Source organism: Aethalodelphis obliquidens, unplaced genomic scaffold, assembly GCF_003676395.1.
Source record: "Aethalodelphis obliquidens isolate GAN/ISIS:26980383/991018 unplaced genomic scaffold, ASM367639v1 scaffold5, whole genome shotgun sequence".
Taxonomy (NCBI): domain Eukaryota; kingdom Metazoa; phylum Chordata; class Mammalia; order Artiodactyla; family Delphinidae; genus Aethalodelphis; species Aethalodelphis obliquidens.
In genome coordinates, this window is record NW_020837949.1 from 33,581,727 (window position 1) to 33,590,112 (window position 8,386).

An 8,386-nucleotide genomic window follows, 5' to 3' on the forward strand; every position below is an offset into this window, starting at 1 on the left:
ATAATTTTTGGCATATTCCTGATCTTCAGTCCTACCCTCTTATATGGTGAATTATTTCCTTTACTTATATTTTCAATATTCCCTTTGCTTATTTTCTTCTTACTTTTGCCTGTGCTTCTTTATTTACATTGTATAATACTTCACTTTGCATTTTCTCTTCAACTTTCTTTAGAGCGCTAACCAATCCCCACTTAAGCTCTCAAATGTTCTCATGCTCTTAACACTTCCTTCTCTGTCTTCTGTTCAGTGTCGACCCTCAGCAACTGGTGACATTTAACTTGGAGAAGGGCAGGACAAAATTATGGCTTAAATGCTCTCAATTCACTCCACAAGCCTTTGTGGAATAAGGCTCTTAGTATAATGTAAGTTTAAGATAGTGCTTACTTCAGTGGCACATATACTAAAATTGGAACCGTAGAGAGGTTAGCATGGCCCCTGAGCAAGGTGACACACAAATCTGTGAAGTGTTCCATATTAAAAAAAAATAATGTTAGGACAGAGATGATTAACTCACTGTCTTAGTGAAGACTCAAGTCTAGTTGATAAATACAATGTTCCCAGATTTAAAAAAATCAGAGGAAAACTACAGAACAATATAGAAATGTAAAATTTTAGGGTACAAGCTGTACATACAAATGTTGAGGTGCAGTTGAGTAGCTGAGTACCGCAGTGGGATATTGTTTATCTCACAAAGGTTTACATTATCTTAATATATTTCCCATTACCTTAAATTATGGGAAGGCATTGTCAACTGAAAAAAAAAAAAGCACAGCCTGAAAGATGAGAATAATGTTTTATTCAGGGACCTTATTAAGGACTATAACCCAGAATGGCAACCTCTCAGATAGCTCTGAGGGACTGTTCCAAAATGGTAAGGGAGGAACCAAGATATGTAGGAGTTTGTGCTGAAAAAAAAAAAAAAACAACACAAAGAAAAAAATACCCCAAAAAAAAAAAAAGACCCCCCCCAAGAAACAAACACCCCAAAAAACAAACAAACCCCCCCAAAACACAAAATGTAGTCAAACATCAAAAGATTACTGCTAATCACAAAAAACATCTCAAGTTAATGATTTTAGTGCTTTTCTATGTATGGGAAGAATACAAGTCTGGGTTTATAGAAATCATTCTGTTGATGTGCACCTTAACTACCTAGGGCCAGTATCCTGCTTTTCTCCATCCTGATTCCCCTCAGGGTGCACTGTTGGGGGTGGCTGCAGTGGCTGAGGGCCTGATGGCAGCAGCGTTCTTTGTTTACTGAAGTGCCTTTTGTCTGCAGCATAAAGTTGTGTTATGAAAAACATTAAACAACAGGTGAGGCAGGGTTGCTGACCATTCAAACTTAAATTGGGTGTCATTTGTGAAGTACAAGTTAAAACCATCATGAGATACCACTATGCACCTATTAGAATGCCTGTTTTTAAAAAGTGCTGTTGAAGATGTGACACAACTGAAATTCTCATACATTACTGGTGCAAATGCAAAATTGTACAGCTACTATAGAAAGCAGTTTGGCAAAGTTTGTGGTGGCTTTATTCATAATTGCCCCAAAGTGTAAAAATCAAAATGTCGTTCAACAAGACAAACTCTGATGCATTCATACAGTGAAATACCATAAAATAAAAAGAGAACAACTACCGGTACATGCAGTGAATGGATGAATCTCAATGCATTATGCTTAGTGAAAGAAGCCAAATTCGGAAGACTACTTCGTAATATGTAATTGTTCTGTTTAGACATTCTGAGAAGGTAGAACTATAGGCACCAAATCAGAATTGCCAGGGGCTTTAGGCATTGTGAGAGATGGACCATAAATAGGCATGAGGAAATTTCGGGGTGATGACACAGTTTGTGTTTTGATTTTGGTGGTTATATGACAATATGTGTTTGTCAAAAGTCATAGAACTTACACTAAAAAAAGACAAATCCTACTGTATGTTAAATTATACCTCAATAAGCTTGGTTTTAAAAAATAGAAGAAGAAAAGATAAGAAAGTCTATTTTCTGAAAGTGATAATCCAGTGTTTTGGAGTTGAGTTTGAATAGTCTATCAGGTGAGAATAATACCTCATTTATACTATAATTAATTGTTTAATTGTTTTATTTTTATCATGAAAAAGTTCTTTCATTGACCAAGTATGTAGTTTTAGGAGGAATTCATCTACAGTAGGGAGGGAAGACAAGGACACCTACCTACATATACAATATTCCTGAAAATAAAAGGACATAAGATTGAGCAGTGCGAAAAGCTGTAACACATACTGGGGTATCTCCCTCATGTAAAGTGTTTCTTGATTGTTTTACAACAATCCTTTAAGATGGATGCCATTATTATCATCTCTAGTTTACTGATGTGAGAACAGCTTCAGAGAATTTAAGTATTTTGTCTAGAACATGGATCAGCCAGGATTCAAACACAGATTTTTCTTGATTCCACAGTTCATGTTCTTTCTCTGATACCACCCTGTCTTCTAGATCATTCCCACAAATGTTTTCACAAAGATAGAATAGACTAAGTCTGAATTATTTTATATTTTAGCTAGAGTTATTAAATAGTGAGTTCCCTCTCTCAGAAATTGCGTCTGCTCCGTAAATTATTGAGCACTTCTCCAGCCACTCAAGGCACGCACAGTTTGGTTCTGGATCAATCCCCCCCACCGCTTGCCCTTTACACCTATGTTCAGAATGATAATTTTGGGGGTGGGGTCTTTGTCAGTCCTTCCAGATCTCTTCCAATGTGTTCGTATGTAGAAAGTACAGAAAAGTTATTATGCAACCCAGTATAACTATATAATTATTTAGATACACCTCTTACATACTGAGTCCTTTGAAGACCGTACGCCCTGTAAGTAACTATAAATTCTTTAAAGATAAGAGCTGTCATTATAGTTTCTGAGATATATCATAACATCAACTCCAAAACCCTTCACCTAGGTGATGTTCAGTAAACATATTTTGAAGGAATAAAGGAATGAATGAAAATGGCAATAAAGAATAGAGTAAGAATCTTTGGAGTTGGATAGAGACTTGTATCCAAGTTCTAGCTATTCCATTCACTATTTGGTTGACTTTGGGTTAATTATTTAACCTTACCGAGACTCACTTTTCTCTGCTATAAAATGAAGATAATAATAGCACCTATCAATTATTAGTTGCGAGAATTAAATGAGAAAAAGTATGGAATGTATTTAGCACAGTTGCAAACATAGTAAGTGTTCAAGGTACAATGTTTATTAATGATATTTGTAAAATTCTCTTATTCCATATTGCTTCATTAATAATACGAATTATAAATTAATAATATTTAGGTACTTCCCCAAATTTCATTTATTCTTTTACTTTTCATAATTCCTGCCATCATGCATAATTTAGAGAGTGAGACTCTATGAGTAGAATGATGTAGTCCTGTTTTTAGTTGTTTTCCTTGAATCAAAGGGGAGGTGGTTGTGATGGGAAGGATGAGTTGGGGTGGCAGCTCTGGGCTTTTCATGCATCTCCATGTCCACGTCTGCTGTCATCATTTTTATGGAATGGGAGTCATTCAAAAAAAAGTTATTTTGATATAAAATCATATTGGAACCCTATAAAATAAATAACAGGAAACTTATTCTCATTTATTCATATGGTTAATGATTGGCGGCTCCAGGTATGGCTCGAGCATAAGCTGAATCAACCTCTGGATTTACGACTGTTAAATTAATGTTGGAGGAGTGGGTCTATAAGGAACCAATTTTCAAGAGGGCCTGAAGAGCCTCTCAGTACAGAACTTGTTCTGAAGGAAGGAAAAGCTAGCTAGTGAGCTTTAGCTAGACACAAGGGCTTTGTGTCCAAAAGGAGAGGCTTCCTCTGAATAAGCATGGTAAACATCCTTTGGATTTGCCTTTAAGTTTAATCAGTAAGTCTGAATCCTGAGGAAACTGAGATGGAGGTAGAGTGATGAAATTAACAATGGGAAGAATTATTTCCTGCAGAGTGAAAACACCACCAAACTTCATTGCATTGACGACTTGAGACCATTCAATTTTATTTTGTGTCCTCAAAATTTTTAGGAAATCAGCAGTTACCCGTTAGCCTTTAGCTGACCATACCTTCTGAGGTGCACTGGTTTTGATGTTTCTTTTAACCCATGAACATTTTCCCTGTTGTCTAAGTGATATCTGTTTCCATAGAACGAAGAGTAATTTAGCCCATACAAATTGTGACTTCGGCTGTTTTGCACTTCAGCCAACTCTGCTAAGTGTTCACGGCCAGAGCAGCAACAAAGTCAGTAAAATAATGACAATGCTTCAAAGTTGTGTTAAGAAATTGTAGTGATCCTACGTAGTTAGGTGTCCATTCAGTCTGAAGAGAAAAGGCAAGGAGACAAAATATTGGTGAAAACAGCCTAAAGCAAGTAATTAGTAGGAGGGGAAAGCAATGGCACATTTAGATTATTACACTTCACTTTGTATTGGTATCAGCTTCTGAATATTTCAGCAGCATTCATTTACATACCCACTGAGGATTGCTGAGCAGAAATTACCCTTTGTTCTCAGGCATAGAATGCAGTGGTGGTACAAGTTATGTCTAGACTTTGGCCCCTTCAAATAGAAAGAGCTTTGTGATGATACGTTAAATGATATGTAATCTTCACTTTTGTTAAAGTAAAACCACAGGATTTTCCTACAGAATCATTTGTACGTGTCCACATCATAAGAATCGACAATCTGTCTATTGTGAAGATGCTCTTTGGTGAGAATATTTTACAAGTAGTTCTGAAATGTAATTCGTGTACCTGCATTTTAATTTCCTGTCACACCCATCCCTCCCAAGTCCTTTTCTGGTTCTACCACTCAAGCTCAGTAGAAGGTAAGTGTACTTTCCAACATCACACAGTAGTTGAGGAACAGCAACCCAGGTCTGTGTGAGCCTACTACACCGTTTCACTCCTCAGGCCTGGTTGGACAGTGGCTTCCTGAGGGCTGCCCGCTGAGGTCCAGGTGTCTGAGGCAAGTTGTTCTTAGGTGACTGAATGAGTATTAAATGCAAAGTTTGTGATCTGCTGCTAGGAACTATCTAGACCTTGCACATAGTTATTTGGATAGAAAAAAAATTAGAAAGCAAGTATTAAACATCATACACAGATACTAAATAAAATTGAGTTGATAAAGTATGAAAAAGACTGAATAGAGAGGGAAAACATTTCCCCAAAGAACTTTCTAAATCACTGGAGTGTCTTTTTCAATCCATATTCTTCTCGCTTTCCACCCTTGCTCTGCAGTCTCCTCAAAGACCCTCTGCCAGGCAATTTCAGATGTATTATAAACATGCTCTTGTGAACAAGAGCGATAATTCTCCTCCACGCGGGACCCTGCTGCTGCTGACAATCGGCCCCAGGTAGCCTTTCACTTACCAATCGCTGTTGGCTCCAAAATAAGTTTTGAAAAAAGTGAATCGGAGCTTAGGATCCAAATGATAAGTGAAATGAAGGAATGCTTGTGTTTTCACAGCTTGTGCTTCTGAGGTGGTCAGAAGTCACTGAGCTGACCCACCCACGAGGGCCCTCATCACTGCATTCATCTATTAACAACCATTTCTGTTTGAGTTCAGGCTGCTGACCTTTTCTTTAGAGTCATGTTTGAAGATTAGCCTTGTAGTCAGGCTAATAGCAATTCCTCCAAAATAAACCACAACCTATATTTTCCTGTTATTCTGTTTTAAAGTTTTGGCTAGTTTATTAAACTTTTGACGTCTAGAAGCAGAGCATACCTTAGATATCACATTGGAGGCACCTATTAGAAAGAACACTATAGTGACATTATTAGTTTTTAGAGATGATGTGAGTGGGAAAGAAGATTTTCACCTGCACAGAGGGTGTTTTGGTCATTGACGTAACTTAGCTGGTCACTAGTATCCAGGATGATACAGACTTTAGTGTGACACCAGAATAAGTTTGAAAAAATTTAAAGCCTTCTAGTGTCAGGCCAGGATAGCTAGAATTCACCTAAGAAATTTTGGACGACTCTCGCAATGGACTAGACTCTGGGCTGTGCTGGACTCTCCCTATCTCTCAGAAATTTTCATTCTTTTTGGTAGAAAACATGAGGTCTTGGAGAACTGCATGTGATACAGATTAGTGGGGACAACCAATGAGTTGGACATGTAACAGAACTCACAGAAGAAAGAAGCTGTTTTGGCTTGAGTGGTTAAGGAAGATTCAAGGAGGGGTGGCATAAAATAGAACTTAGATTTCACTGAGCGGAGATTTTCATTTTAAAATAATTAGCGAACAGTTCTATTTTTACTTGCCCAGTATATTCAGAGATAGATACTGGATGCTGTGCACAAAGTTAAATATTGAAATTTAAGGAAACGCTGCTCTGAAAACAGAATTACAGAAGAATACCTAAATGTGCTTGTGGAGTCAGTTCAGTGAAAGCTTCAAAGTAAAATGTTGTTTGTGCTGATTCTTGAAAGGTTGATAGGCCTTCAGCAAGTGGGCAAGAATGCAAAACCATTTTAAGCCACCTTGACATCAAATATAATAAAGTTCATGAACTAAACATATGCCCAGGATAAACTTAGATAATCCATTCACTGGAGGGAAACATGTTAAAACCATCTCTTTCTTTCATAGGATTTCTTTGAAGGAGATTTCATAAGTGCCCACTCACCTATTCCCATATTTCTCTGGAATACAAGCATACATACTCTTTGTTGGAACATTCACATTGGTTACAAATCTAAAGTTGACTATCCATTTCCCTTTTGATTGATTACTTGTGCTAGTAGGTAGTGAAGGTGGGGAATAAAGAATCACCTCCAGAGAAACTTCTATTTTGGTTTGAAATACAATCTGAGCTTTTCTGTAGGAGACTGAATAGGTTAGAAATCACATCCTTCCAGAGGCCACTGTTAACATGAGTCTGTGTATGCAGAGCTCCTGCTGACTGACAGCAGTCGGAGAGTAACTATGTAGAGGGGAAAAGTCAGTTTGTATTAAAGTTTAACTGGATATAATACGTGAAGTAAGCCCACAAAACTTTCAAACACATTTTCAAAGATCAAAACAAACCATTAACTAGCTGGATTTGAATGTAAGGAGCGTTTGGAATATGCATTTTTGTACTAACCAATAACCCCCATGTCTGTGTGCTTATATAAATATGTCCATATAAAGAACCACGATACTTATCCTTGTTATTATATATTAAGGTGAGACAAACAGCTTTTTGCTGTTGACTGTCAGAGTGTTTTATTAAAAGCTTGTACTCTACTAAAGAAAACAAGGTCAGTGCTGGGGTAAATTTCTGGCAGATTATTTAAACTTCTGAGAGGGTGAATGCCATTTAGAAATAATGTGGTTTTTATTAAATAAATCTGTCTAATAATGTTAAGGTGCTATTTCAATTTTAAGAACAGACAAAGCCAATCTTAGGTACTAAGAGATGAGGGCAGAAGGTTGGGGTCAGGGCGAGGAGGGAGTTGAGTACTGGTTAGGACTGACACTGAGCACAGGAAAAAATGAAAAATAAAATTCCCGTTTTGTATTGAAGGATGTTTTATTTATGTTTAAATTCCCTTTTGCTTTACTGAATTTTCAACAAAGTGAGGTATGATATTTGAGTATACTTCTACTGTGGAATTAAAACAATAGGTTTTCTTTAGACATACAAAAATAAGACCTTTTGTTTTCAATAACTCAGTGAAGATTAATGATGAAAGTTATAAAAGGTAAAGACAAGGGCTATTGTTATTATGATTCAGTATGTCATGAAATGCAGACTTCGAAATGTTTAAAGTCAGTTTATATCTGTGTTTTCTTAAATTATCATAAGCTAGCGAACAAATTGCTGTCTTTTTAATCACTCAAAAATTTACAAGCATAGAGAATCCCACTAAGGCCTAGAAGCTTTGTGTGTTTACCTTATTTGATAAAATTCTTTATCCCAAGAGAAAACATTTAAAATCTTAATTATTATCCTCATAGCACCTTTTTATATTCATTAGCTCTAAATTAATAACAGCTTCATAATTTAGCTTTAAACACAGAATTAATATTAGTACTGTTATACAAAACATGTTTTGGGTGTGTTTTATTGAAACCAAAACTGTAACAAATTTTGAGAGCCTTGTAAACTGAAACTACATGAGATTGATATTTACATCTCAAAATGTATTGAAGTCTTAACAGGAGAACTATGATTATAGCTTTTGGATATTTGTCATCAATATGGTTTTGGTGGCCAGAGGGAATATGTTTTGCTTTTTTGACATGAGTTAGACACAAAAGCCCAGGGACACCTAGTGAGACAAAAATCTCAATAACTGAAGGAAAATAATAAACAGTAAGGACCTTTACTCCTGTCAGCCGTAGCAGATTCATAATGTGTTATGGGATGATGAT

General features: G+C 36.5%; 1 non-coding gene across 1 annotated transcript; it reads left to right on the forward strand.

The window, feature by feature from the left end:
- The first annotated feature begins 376 nt into the window (after positions 1–376).
- Positions 377–479, forward strand: LOC113618642 (U6 spliceosomal RNA). The gene has a single exon (XR_003432073.1). It is a non-coding gene; the product is annotated as a U6 spliceosomal RNA (small nuclear RNA).
- The last annotated feature ends 7,907 nt before the right edge of the window (positions 480–8,386 follow it).